At 44.8% G+C, this 12,946-nt stretch overlaps 1 protein-coding gene and 2 long non-coding RNA genes across 8 annotated transcripts in view; 2 read left to right on the top strand and 1 right to left on the bottom strand.

The window, feature by feature from the left end:
- The window catches only part of LOC120385901, a 78,501-nt gene extending 74,964 nt beyond the window's left edge, over positions 1 to 3,537 (top strand). The window contains exons 2-3 of the long non-coding RNA XR_005589407.1: positions 1,645 to 1,723; positions 3,297 to 3,537. This is a non-coding gene — a long non-coding RNA (uncharacterized LOC120385901). The remainder of the gene's footprint in view (positions 1 to 1,644; positions 1,724 to 3,296) is intronic.
- The window catches only part of LOC120385894, an 82,501-nt gene that overhangs the window by 34,685 nt on the left and 34,870 nt on the right, over positions 1 to 12,946 (bottom strand). The gene's annotated exons all lie outside the window — the stretch shown is intronic.
- The window catches only part of SLC38A4 (solute carrier family 38 member 4), a 67,476-nt gene continuing 59,478 nt past the window's right edge, over positions 4,949 to 12,946 (top strand). For all 3 annotated transcript variants that reach the window (XM_039504378.1, XM_039504380.1, XM_039504381.1), the window contains exon 1: positions 4,949 to 5,123. The gene's annotated coding sequence lies outside the window, so the exon portion shown is untranslated. The remainder of the gene's footprint in view (positions 5,124 to 12,946) is intronic.

Genomic DNA, 12,946 nt, shown 5'->3' on the forward strand with positions numbered 1-12,946 from the left:
CACTCGCTTCTGCACACTCAGGGCTGCTCGCATCCATGTGTCCTGGCGCTTCAGGGCAGGGGACAGCAAGTCACAGAGTTCAAGGAAAGTGCCCTTACGCATCCTGAAGTTTCGCAGCCACTCTGTTTCATCCCAGACCTGCAGCACTATGCGGTCCCACCAGTCCGTGCTTGTTTCCCGGGCCCAGAATCGCCGTTCCACACCATGAACTTGACCCATTGCCACCATGATCTCCACGGCGCGGCGTACCCTGCTTTCTGAAAGGTCTGCGCCACTCTCCTCACCGCGCTGCCGGAGCCTCCTCGCCCGATTTCTCAGCAGCTGACTGTGGAAGAGGTGGACGATAAGGTGCGAGGAGTTGACAACGGCCATAAGTGCAGCGATGATCGCAGCGGGCTCCATGCTCGCAGTGCTGTGGCGTCCGCGCTGTAACCGACCAGAAAAGGGCGCAAACAGATTTCCCGCCGGCGCTTTCATGGAGGGAGGGCGTGATTGATGGTTCGATGACGACAGTTACCCAAAACCACCCTCGACACATTTTTTCCCCCAGCAGGCATTGGGAGCTCTACCCAGCATTCCAATGGGCAGCGGGGACTGCGGGAACTGTGGGATAGCTTCCCACAGTGCACCGCTTCGAAAGTCGACGCCGGCCCCGTTAATGTGGACTCAGAAATTCGAATTACTGTATTTACTGTGGATACACAAATTCGACTTCATAAGGTCGAATCCACAAATTCGACTTAAGTAGATTCGAAATAGTCTTGTAGTGTAGACAAGGCCTAAGGGAGGATATGATAGAGGCCTATAAAATCATGACTGGTGTGGAGAAGGTAAATAAGGAACTGTTATTTACTCTTTCTTATAACACAGGAACTAGGGATCACCAAATGAAATTAATAGGCAGCATGTTTAAAAACAAACAAAAAGAAGTACTTCTGTACATGACGCATAGTCAACCTGTGGAACTCTGCCAGAGAATATTGTGAAGGCCAAGATTATAAGAGGGTTCAAAAAGGAGCTGGATAATTTCACGGAGGATAGGTCCACCAAGGCTATTAGCCAGGATGGGCAGGGATGGAAAACCATGCTCTGAAGTGTCCCTGACCTCTGTTTGCCAGAAGTTGGGAATGGGCGACAAGGGATGGATGGTTCTGGTCATTCTCTCTGAAGAACCTCACATTGGCCACTGTCAGAACAGGATACTGGGCTAGATGGACCATTGGTCTGACTCAGTATGGCTGTTCCAATGACAGATCTTCGTATTCCTGACCAGGACTTTGGAGAAAACAATAGAGAGACTGCCTTCCAAGGAATCCATCTCAGGTTTTACACTAAACTCATAGCATGCTGGGACAGAAGGATGTGAGTTTAGTTAGTGCTATGTCAATACTCATACAATGCAAAAAGGGTCAGTAAAGTGCATAGTTATGTATCTCACTGATGAGTCTCAGTATCTTGATTTGAGAAGTTCCCCTGTAACATAACAGCATGGGAACTTGCTTTAAAGCACAGCTCTTCTCTACAAACTGACTATAAACTTCTTATCCTACTATTCGCGGAGAATTTGTTCATGTTGTGTATTCAGTGTTACATCTGTTCATTTTACTGACAAAAATATGTGTTATTTCTTTTCATTCTTGTCAGTACTGCAGAGCAACTCAGTCAGCTGGAGTCTGTTTTGGCATGAGCCACAAAGAAAACAGCTTGACTTTCAGATCCCAGGGTGAGTTTTCAGGGCTAGCAGTCAGGAAAACTGTTTTTATTTGTAAACTGAGAAAAGGTTCGTAAGTAAGTCACTGAAAGAAAATAACTATGGAACCCTGCAATGCCATTTTATAGTCACTTTCTGGATGCGAAGCAATGTTTTATGTAATTTATTTTGAGTTATAAAAGTTTTATTGTTTGGTTCAGCCAAGAAAACATTTCATTTCAATAAGGGTTATGGATGTAACTGACCTGTGCGATGTTATTACTTTATTTAAAAATATATTGTAATTATTGTACTGAATATATATATAGAGAGAGAGAGGTTAATTTAGTGGTGAGGAAAATGGTAAGAATAAATTAAAACAAATTACTTAAAATGCTTCCAGTACCTGAAATGACTAAATTTTAATTAACTAACTTTACACTGGATTACCATTTGGAAAATGACTAGCTATCTCAAATAGCTGGTTGGTGCAGGGACTGCCATTTTCTGTGTTTGTGCAACACCTAGTAACATGGTGGTCCCAATCTGGTTGTCCATTAGCTACCTCAACATGAATAATAAAAATAATATACCTCACTTTGAAGCTCATATAATATATGCATCATCCATGCTTAGGAATCTTAGAAATACCTACTGTAGGAAACAGAGCTCACTTAATATTTTGCAATCAAAAGAAATATAAAAAATACAGTAACAATGATTACTTTTGTGGGTGTATGAATTAAAATTTTAAAAAAATCTGTCATATATACCAAAAATCCAAAATGGCTGGTAGCTATCATAGTAATGGTGAAAAAGCGGATACTGTTTTGAACTACATAGTGTCTGAAATTTAATTTTAACCTACCTAGAGGTACACCATTACGAAGTATTCAGATAACATGTTATAGTTACCTGAAGAATTTCCCTTGAAAAAGTTTAATCCTAAGGTGGTGAATTCTTTTTCAGAAAGTAAATTGGAATTGAATTTTTGAGCAAAAACATGCATAAAACTATAAAAGAATGAATCATGTTAGATTAAACGATCTGTGGAACAGATTGTTTCCATCAGGGTAATGCAGGTGGAGGAAAAGCAGAGAGGAAATATATTGTTGTGAGGAGAGAGGATATTAAGGCAAAGGGATGTGACTTTTCAAGGACTGGAACTATTCAATTAATATCTACAGCAATACATACTAAGTTGTCATAATGGATCTTAATGGCTCATTATTTAGGTTTAATTTTTTGAGGTAGAATGTGGGGGGCTACTTTTAAAAACACTAAGTGTTGCATGAAATACTTAGTTGAGTTTATAGAAAAAAAAAAAGGGCAAGCTATGTCATGGAGATTGGATTTAACTATCCCCCTGTGTTGTCCGAATTCAAGCACAAGAGCCTGCTCTGCTGTTCATGTATAACAACCAAAGTGAAACTCAGGGCCGGATTTAGGGGTAGGTGACCCAAGCAACAGCCTGGGGTGCTGGGCTTGGAGGGCGCCAGGGCCAGGGTGCTGTTTTTGTTGTTAGCGACAAAAGGGAAAATAGAATGTTTGAAGTAAAATGTTTCAGGTATTCCATATGTGGATTTATTTTTCACTAATCTCCTAGAATGTTCTGGACCTTTGTAGAATCTCATGGAACCTTCCAGACTTTCCTTGACCCTTCTAGAATGTTGTCAACCATGTCCTCGTGGATATATAAGGGGCGAGACATCACCAGTCAGTCAGTGAGATATAAGAACGAAGTGGGAGCCCAGCTGTGATATTGTTAACCTTGTGTTATTGTTTTATTGTGTAATTGTGAAAGTATACTTGTGTTTTAGGACTAATAAAGGTCATATTTAATGAGATGCCAGAGATATCTATGTAACCCCTATCTACTCAACAATATAAAAAAAAGTTATTTCTTTCGCCATGCTTAACACATAATGTTTGATGACTTTCTAAGACTGCAGAACATAGACTTTTGCTCTCCCTCATACTTCCTGTCCCTCTCTCCTCCCGTAGAAAATAAAAGATGCCCTGAAGCAGATTTTCCTGAAGATAAGGAATGGACATGTAAGGAAAGTGCTGGAGGGGGGCAGGCACCGAAGAAGCTCTTCACCTGGGGCACCATTTGGTTTAGGGCGGGCCCTGATGAAACTTACTAGCAACTAATCAGTTCCATTGTTTAAACAGAATGAAAAGTTTAACATAACAATATAAACCTTGAAAAGTCGGTTAGATTTATAACAATTATTTCAGTTTCAATAATCTCAGGGGGCCCTTCCTACAAAAGCATCATCTTCAAGAGTGGGTAAGTTCCTGATGTCCTCATATTGGGGCCGAGCACTGTATCAACATATTTAATTTACACAGTCCAACTAGCATGCAAGGGAAAATAAAAACAGAGGCACTGGCTCAAAGAATGACAGCGGCATACTGTCTAAGGGCATGATGAGCTCATCTGAAATAGCAAAATGGTAGTTATGTTATATTAATAATATGTAAATACTTAATATACTTCTTATTAATAAGATTACCACACTCCAAGGGAGAATATGTAGATCAGTGAGTTGTGGTCCTATATTAAACAATTTGTTACTCTGCCCACAGATAAAATATGCTATATGCCAAACTGTACTGTCATTGGAATATCAAAAAACAAAGGGGACCAAATTCAAGCAGACACAACTCTCGCTGGGTTATTTGGCAACTAGTAGTTTTCCTTAAAAAAACAGGTAAGTTTAATGGCATTATGACTCAACAGAGGGATGGTCAAAAATTGTACATGGGATCAGTTTTAAAGGATTCTTTTAAACGTCTATAATGATAAATAATATAGCCATTGGATACATAGAGATTGCAACTCAGGCTTTGAATCTTATACATTTCTGTTCCCACTTCTACTGGACAAACAATTATGATGAAGTATTGAAAATGAGGTTAAATATACCCTACTCAACATCATTAGGTCCTTTCTTTTGTAAGCCCTGAATATGTACAGACATCACAGCACATTACGCAAAAAGCATACATTAAAACACAACTCCCTAAAACTGTATATTAAATTATAACAGAATAAAATTACTTGGAATAGAGTCAATTCTATTCTGTTTAGAAAATAATTGTGCTACTTTTCTTCATAGCCATGCTCCCTCTTGTCTCTTTCACACGCAGAACAGCTGAACACGTCCACCTGGGAGGATGCTTTTTGTTTACATCTCAGGTTGCTAGCTCACTACCATTGGTGGTTTTTTCTGAAAGGGAGGGGTCCGGGTGAAATGAGAGGCTGGGGATGCTGCCCCCTATCACATGATGGAAATTTCCACTCTTTAGAAAGCAGGAAAGAAAAGAAAAGAAAAGAGAGGGTCTCAATCCACACTTTCTAACACTCCTCGTAGGGTCGTGCCATTTTCACATGTGCTTCATCCTAAAAGAATTTGCCAAAAACAAGGTGGGTAATTCTAGCTCTTTCAATACAATTCTACGCGATTTCTAAAGACCGAGAAAGCTTGTTAAATACGGATGTCGCTATTTATACATATGGATCTACAGGTATCTCTTACTACAGGGTGTAACACACCCTCACATCCTTGTGTGAGTACAGCCTACGTTTATGCTTGGCAGAGCGGCTGTTTTTAACATGTTGGCTTTCACCATTTCAAATGAGCCCGCTTTGAGTGGATTGAAGTGTAATGACCGTATTAACTGTGGGCATGCAGCACGGCACAAACTACCGAGGATGACTGGGGACGGCTTTTATTGTATGTGTGGGAGTTTGCACTGGAACAGTGAGCCCGGAATTGCAAACGAAACCCAGCGAGTTGTGTCTTGCTCGTGGTTTCATTGTGTTTCTTTGTCGTTGTGTACAGGTCGAAAGCACTCTGCTCTACTAGTGTGGGAGGGAAGTTATTCAGGGGTCTGTGGGGAAGGGCTGCAGAGTGCACGGAGGGCGTCGTGCTGCTGCTGGGGGCTGGCGGAGAGGGCTTGATGGGAAGGGTGGCAGAATGTATTAAGTGTGGATGGGGAGACGGGGTGGGGGGGTTGCACAGTGCATTACGGGAATGGGGTGCGGGTTGCACCCCACAGAAAGAGTGGCAGGCTTCCACTGGGAGAAGACTGCACAGGATCGGATTGCGGTGGGGGGAGAGTGGCCCTGTGCCGGGACTGTGCTAGAGTGTGTTACAAGGGGTTAGTGAATTTAGGGAGGGGCAGTAATTCAGAGTGTCGGGGGGGGGGCAGGAGAGGAAGGAGACTGTGCTGCGGGCGGCGGGGAATGCGAGTTGCTAGGTAGGAAGAAGGAAGGGATGTAGAAGTTTTCATGTGTATGCAGCCTGGAATAGAAGAGAAAACCCCTGCCACGTCCAGCGTTGAAAACAGACACGTCCCCCTACCGCCAGAGCAGCTGCTGTGCCAGTGCCTGGGAGGGAGGGACCCCGCCTGTCCCAGCTCTTGGTGACGCTTGTGACCAGGTGTGTTCACGCTGAGCAGCTCCCCGGCTGAAGCCAGGGGCGCCGGATCTGGCCTCGCAGGATCCTGCCCTGCTTTGCTGGCGCGTGGCACTAGCCGCCTCGCCGGTCCCGCGGCGTGTGCCCTGGAGGCGCCGCGCTCCCCTCGCAGCCGCAAACGCAGTGCAGCGAGCGGCGCAGCCCTGCCGGGGGGCGGTGCATGCGGGGGGAGCTACTGTCTGTAGATAGGGGGCGCCAGGCGGGGGCGGCTGCTCCACGTACCCCCGGGGGGTCTCTGTGCCCTGCTGCCCCACCCACGGGCTGCGGTGGCGAGCTCCGTGCAAGCAGCAGCAGCAGCCGCCGGGTCTCCTGGCCGCTGGGCTCACTGGCAGCCAGCGCCACCTGTCACCGGCCCAGCGGGGGCCCGCGGCAGCTGGGCAGGGGCGGTAACGGGAGCCGGGGCGCCCACCCTGCTGCCGGGGCTCGCCGCGCCTGCGCGCCGCGCCGCCCCCCTCTGCGGCAGCTCGGGGGGCGGGGCGGCAGCTCCGCTGGCCCGGCTGGGAGGGGAGCGCGCGGGGAGCTTTCCATTGTCTGCTGCCCTGGGCGCAGCCTGCCGGTCCGGGGCGGGGGCGGGGCGACCGGGGGCTGCGGGGAGCGAGGCAGAGACAAGGGGGAGGGGGAGGCGAGAGCCGCTGTTGGCCACACGAGCTGTGAGGGGGAGCGAGCCGCTTTGCAGCGCCGGGCACAGCCCCGGCAGGGGGGTCAGCGTGGAAGGGATGCTCCAGGCCACACCACGAGGAGAGAGGCCTTTGGGCTCTAAGCACTTGTGGCCCTGACACAGTCCCTGGCAGGTTCAGCCGGGGGGGAGGGGTCGATCTGGTGCTCTGCCCACGTCTCAGGCTGAGTAATTGTACTAGGCAGTTTGCAGTTTCCAGTGGCAGAGACCTTCAGCACCATCCCTAGACTTCTGTGTTTCACCCTGCCATTAAAATACTCGAGATACAGCATTTATGGCTTATTACAACACTGTAACCCACTAACCTCCTTTTTTGGCTTATGACTTGCAGGGGTGTTAATGGGCCACTCTACCTTGAATGGTCCCTTATGACAGGAGTTCTCAACCAGGAGTCTAAGGCCCTTCGGTGAGGGGGGGGGGCCTGCAGGCAGGTTTCAGGGGTCCACCAAAATAAACCGGAGAGTAGGGCCAGTGTTAAGACTCACTGGGGCTCAGGACAGAAAGCCGAATCCCAAGCCCCTCTGCCCAGAGCTGAAACTGAAGCCAGAGCAATTTAGCTTCACGGGGGCCCCTGTGGCATGGGTCTCTGGGAAATTGCTCTGCTTGATACTTCCTAATGCCAGTCCTGGCTTTTAATCTGAAAAACAGTTCTTGTGGCACAAGTGGGCTGTGGAATTTTTATAGCGGGGGAGAGAGGGGTCAACGAAAAAGGTTGAGAATCCCTGCCTTACAGTTGTGCAAACTATTTATGCTAAACTATCTGTTCCACCTTGGATGTAGCTCTGTTTATTAATTTATATGGAGACAAGCAGAATTTAGCTTTGTGCAGTGATGGAGAAACTCCTTTCTGTGACAATGGAAGAGAAGATGTAGGTACAAAGACCTGTGTACAAACTAATATTTCAGCCGTTTGACAGCAGTGTCATTTTGAGCTTAAACAGTCTCAGTTAACATCTATATCTCAATAATAATCGGGTTTCTAAGGATAGAGGCAACTGAGAACATTTTTTATTATTGTGACTGTTATTTTACTTCCCTCAGCACTGACAAAGGCAGAGTTCCTAAGCAGTAATTTATTTTGAGTGTTTCAACCAAGTCTACCTATCAAGCCTAATGAGGAAGATCCTGTTTCATCTAAGTATATTCACAGCCTTTGAGGAATACTAGAAATTGCAGGTTCATAGGGATCAGTTTGTTAATTATTATGATTATTATTATTACACAGCTCTCTGAACACTTGTTTTACCTGCAAGTATACGGTTTGTCATATTTATTTATTTATATGCAGTTTTATGGTGTTTCTAGGCATTTCTCTAGGTTTGATGCAAAGCTGCCTGATTTTTATGTTTCTTCTCAGGAGAGAACAGAAATATGCCCATAATTTTAAATTTATATTTTTGCTTATGTGACTGTTTTTGTAATACATCACAGGATTATTCACGCCTGAGAAAGATATTTATTTCATGTAGTAATTATAGCACATAATTTGGAATATTAAAATTAAGTGGGTCAACCTGAAACACTTCAGCGATGTAAATCTGTTGGATATTTGCTAGAAATGAACATTTAAGAGAAATTTCAAATATTGAAGATGCCTGAATATTTTTTACCAAGTGAAACTTTTTGTTTCTGTACTTGTTGTCATTAGTTCACTCTATTATGTATCTATTTTTAACTTTATTTTGTTTCTAAATTTTAGGGGTTTACATTCTTCATGTAACATATTCTATCCTGTTTGGGGAGTTTGGGGATAGGTTTAAGATGAGAATACTTATAGTGTAAACTCTGCCTCATCAGAGTTCCCATCCACTCATGACACTGGGGTTGCCCATGCTTATTGTTCTAGATTACTTTAACATTTTTGTGTACAACAGCTCTTCTGGGCTTGCTCAAGATTTAATGGGTACCATCTCACACCACTGACTTATTACAGGGAATGTGTCACTCTAGTTATATAAGTGGATCTCGTTATTGGTCTGCTATTGGTAACTGAATAGGCAGAGGTACGACCTTTGTTGTAGTTATCACATCTCCTCCTTAAATTAGATGTCAGGGTTTATTTTGAGGGTAGAGGATCTATTTAATTGGTCTCCATCATTGTCTCTGTCTTTGACCATGGCCAGTTCACCTAACTCCTCAATGTCCTTGAGGAGCATTTAGTGTACCCATCTGTAAAATAATATATAAAACTACCAGCTTCACATGGTAGGTATATTGAGCGGCTTAATTAATTCATGTCTGTAAAAGCATTGTAAGAGTCTTGCATGAAAGGCCCTACTGAAGTGCAAAACTATTATCAAGTATATCGCTGATGTTCCATGTGGGCCACTGAACTTACTGCTGGAGCTTATCTAATAATTAATAGTGATGATTGTGCTAGATGATATTTTAGAGCTCTAGCAGGGATGTGATTCTGTGGCTGACACATAATGGGGATACTAAGATTCAGTTGGTTTGTGGTAATTCTGCAAAGGATATTTGTTCATATTTAGAAAACACAGAATATTAGGGTTGGAAGAGACCTCAGGAGGTCATCTAGTCCAACCTCCTGCTCAAAGCAGGACCAACCCCAGCTAAATCATCCCAGCCAGGACTATGTCAAGACGGGCCATAAAAACCTCTAAGTATGAAGATTCCACCACCTCCCTAGGTAACCCATTCCATTGCTTCACCACCTTTCTAGTGAAATAGTTTTTCCTCATATCCAACCTAGACCTCCCCCACTGCAACGTCAGACCATTGCTCCTTGTTTTGTCATCTGCCACCACTAAGAACAGCCTAGCTCCATCCTCTTTGAAACCCGCCTTCAGGTAGTTGAAGGTTGCTATCAAATCCCACCTCACTCTTCTCTTCAGCAGACTAAATAAGCCCAGTTCTCTCAGCCTCTCTTCAGAAGTCATGTGCCCCAGCCCCCTAATAATTTACATTGCCCTTTGCTGGACTCTCTCCAATTTGTCCACATCCTTTCTGTAGTGGGGGCCCAAAACTGGACGCAATATTCCATATGTGGCCTCCAGTGCCGAATAGAAGGGAATAATCACTTGTTCTGATGGCAATGCTCCTACTAATGCAGCCCAATATGCCGTTAGCCTTCTTGGCAACAAGAGCACACTGTTGACTCAATTCCAGTTTCTCATCCACTGTAACCCCTAGGTCCTTTTCTGCAGAACTGCCCCTTAGCCAGTTGGTCCCCAACCCGTAGCAGTGCATGGGATTCTTCTGTCCTAAGTGCAGAATTCTGCACTTGTCCTTGTTGAACCTCATCAGATTTCTTTTGGCCCAATCCTCCAATTGGTCTAGGTCACTCTGGACCCTATCTCTACCCTCCAGCATATCTACCTTTCCCCCATCTTAGTGTCATCTGTAAACTTGCTGAGGGTGCAATCCAGCCCATCATCCAGATCATTAATGAAGATGTTGAACAAAACCGGCCCCAGGACCGACCCTTGGGGCACTCCGATTGATCCCGGATGCCAACTAGACATCGAGCCATTGATCACTACCCATTGAGTCTGACAATCTAGACAGCTTTCTATCCACCTTATAGTCTATTCATCCAATCCAGTTAATCCAATACTTTTTTAATTTGCTGGCAAGAATACGGTGGAAGACCATATCAAAAGCTTTACTAAAGTCAAGATTTATCACATCCACCGCTTTCCCCATATCCACAGAGCCAGATATCTCATCATAGAAGGCAATCAGGTTGGTCACGCATGACTTGCTCTTGGTGAATCCATGTTGACTGTTCCTGATCACCTTCCTCTTCTCCAAGTGCTTCAAAATTGATTCCTTGAGGACCTGCTCCATGATTTTTCCAAGGACTGAGGTGAGGCTGACCGGTCAGTAGTTTCCCGGATTCTCGTTCTTCCCTTTTTTAAAGATGGGCACTATATTTGCCTTTTTCCAATCATCTGGGACCTCCCCTAATCACCATGAGTTTTCAGAGATAAGGCCAATGGCTCTCCAGTCACATCAGCCAACTCCCTCAGCACCCTCGGATGTATTAGATCCAGACCTATGGACCTGTGCATGTCCACCTTTTCTAAATAGTCCTTAACATGTTCTTTCACCACTGAGGGCTGCTGACCTCCTCACCATACTGTGCTGCCCAGTGCAGCAGTCTGGGAGCTGACCTTGTCTGTGAAGACTGAGGCAAAAAAAGCATTGAGTACTTCAGCTTTTTCCACATCATCTGTCACTAGGTTGCCTCCCCCATTCAGTAAGGGTCCCAGATTTTCCCTGACCTTCTTGTTGCTAACATACCTGTAGAAGCCCTTGTTACCTTTCACATCCCTTGCTAGTTGCAACTCCAATTGTGCTTTGGCCTTCCTGATTACATCCCTGCATGCTCGAGCAATATTTTTATACGCCTCCCTTGTCATCTGTCCAAGTTTCTACTTCTTGTAAGCTTCCTTTAGTGTTTAAGCTCACTGAAGATTTCTCTGTTGAGCCAAGCTGGTCGCCTGCCATATTTGCTATTCTTTCTACACATTGGGATGGTTTGTTCCTGCCCCCTCAATAAGGCTTCTTTAAAATACAGCCAGCTCTTCTGGACTCCTTTGCCCCTCATACTAGCCTCCCAGGGGATCCTGCCCATCAGTTTCCTGAGGGAGTCAAAGTCTGCTTTTCTGAAGTCCAGGGTCCGTATTCTGCTGCTCTGCTTTCTTCATTTTGTCAGGATCCCGAATTCGACCATCTCATGGTCTCTGCTGCCCAGGTTGCCACCCACTTCTACTTCCCTGCCAATTCTTTTCTGTTTGTGAGCAGCAGGTCAAGAGGAGCACGGCCCATAGTCGGTTCCTCCAGCACTTGCACCAGGAAGCTGTCCCCAGCACTCTCCAAAAACTTCATGGATTGTCTGTACACCTCTGTATTGCTCTCCCAGCACATGTCAGAGTGATTGAAGTCCCCCAGGAGAACCGGGGCCTGTGATCTGGAAACTTCTGTTAGTTGTCCAAAGAAAGCCTCGTCTACCTCATCATCCTGGTCTGGTGGTCTATAGCAAATGCCCACCATGATATCACCCTTATTGCTCTATATTTCTATCGAAAGTAAACTGGCAGGCCTACTCCAGTGAACCCCAGTGAGCAGCATATCCTGTACACAGCTAAATGCAGAACTGGTATTTTCAAGAAGACTGACCAGTATAATCTTTCACCCTTCTTTAAATACAGCAGAGATAAAAAAAATGCAGTTACCAATAGCAATTCAAATAATTGCTCAGGTAATCAGTGCAAGAAGGTTCAAAGTGGAAGGTATGTACCAATATGCATTGTCAGCATTTCCTTTGGCAGCCTTATTTAGCAAAATGGGAGCATGTAGGGCTACCCAGTTACCAAGAAAGATCAGACTATGATTGGACTGTCATATTTGGACCCCACTGCCATGGTTGGACCAAAACAAACAGGGCTTACTTCTCAATCCTACAGAAAATTCCTCCATGGAGTTATTTGGGCTGAAGATATGTTGATGGCTTGGCAGCAAGGATGTAGTTTGGTTGGATGAGGCTTGGGTACCAGTTTTGCCAAACCAGGAATATGATCAAGAATAATTATTAGGCATAACTGGAAAGCAGCAGCATGAATGACTTCATGTCTGTGCCAAGGATTTGGGATTTTTTGAGATACAAGATTGTGCCTATGGTACGATAAGGTTTGGACCTCACAGATGAAAGTGAAGAAATTAGATTCACCTGGGAAGCTACTTAAGCCTAGCAGATTGAGATAAAGTATGCATACTTCTAAACAAAAAGGAAGAAAACAACTGCCTGATTAAAGGGCAAGGTACAAGAGATTTTTCATTTATGCAAAAATGGAAAGCCAGCCCAATCAAGACAATTAAAAGGAGCATACAGTATTGCAGGTAAAATGCATGATGAAAATTAGTAGCAGTAAGAGGGAAAATGAACAGCAAGTAGTCAAAGGCTTTGTCTACACTAGCACTTTTGTTGGCAAAACTTTTGTTGGTCAGGGGTATGAAAAAACACAACCGTGACTGACATAAGTTTCACCGACAAAAGTGCTGGTGTGGACAGTACTATGTTGGCAGGAGAGCCTCTCTCCCACCAGCAAAGAGCGACTACACGGGAGA

Source organism: Mauremys reevesii, linkage group 1, assembly GCF_016161935.1.
Source record: "Mauremys reevesii isolate NIE-2019 linkage group 1, ASM1616193v1, whole genome shotgun sequence".
In the NCBI taxonomy this organism is placed as follows: domain Eukaryota; kingdom Metazoa; phylum Chordata; order Testudines; family Geoemydidae; genus Mauremys; species Mauremys reevesii.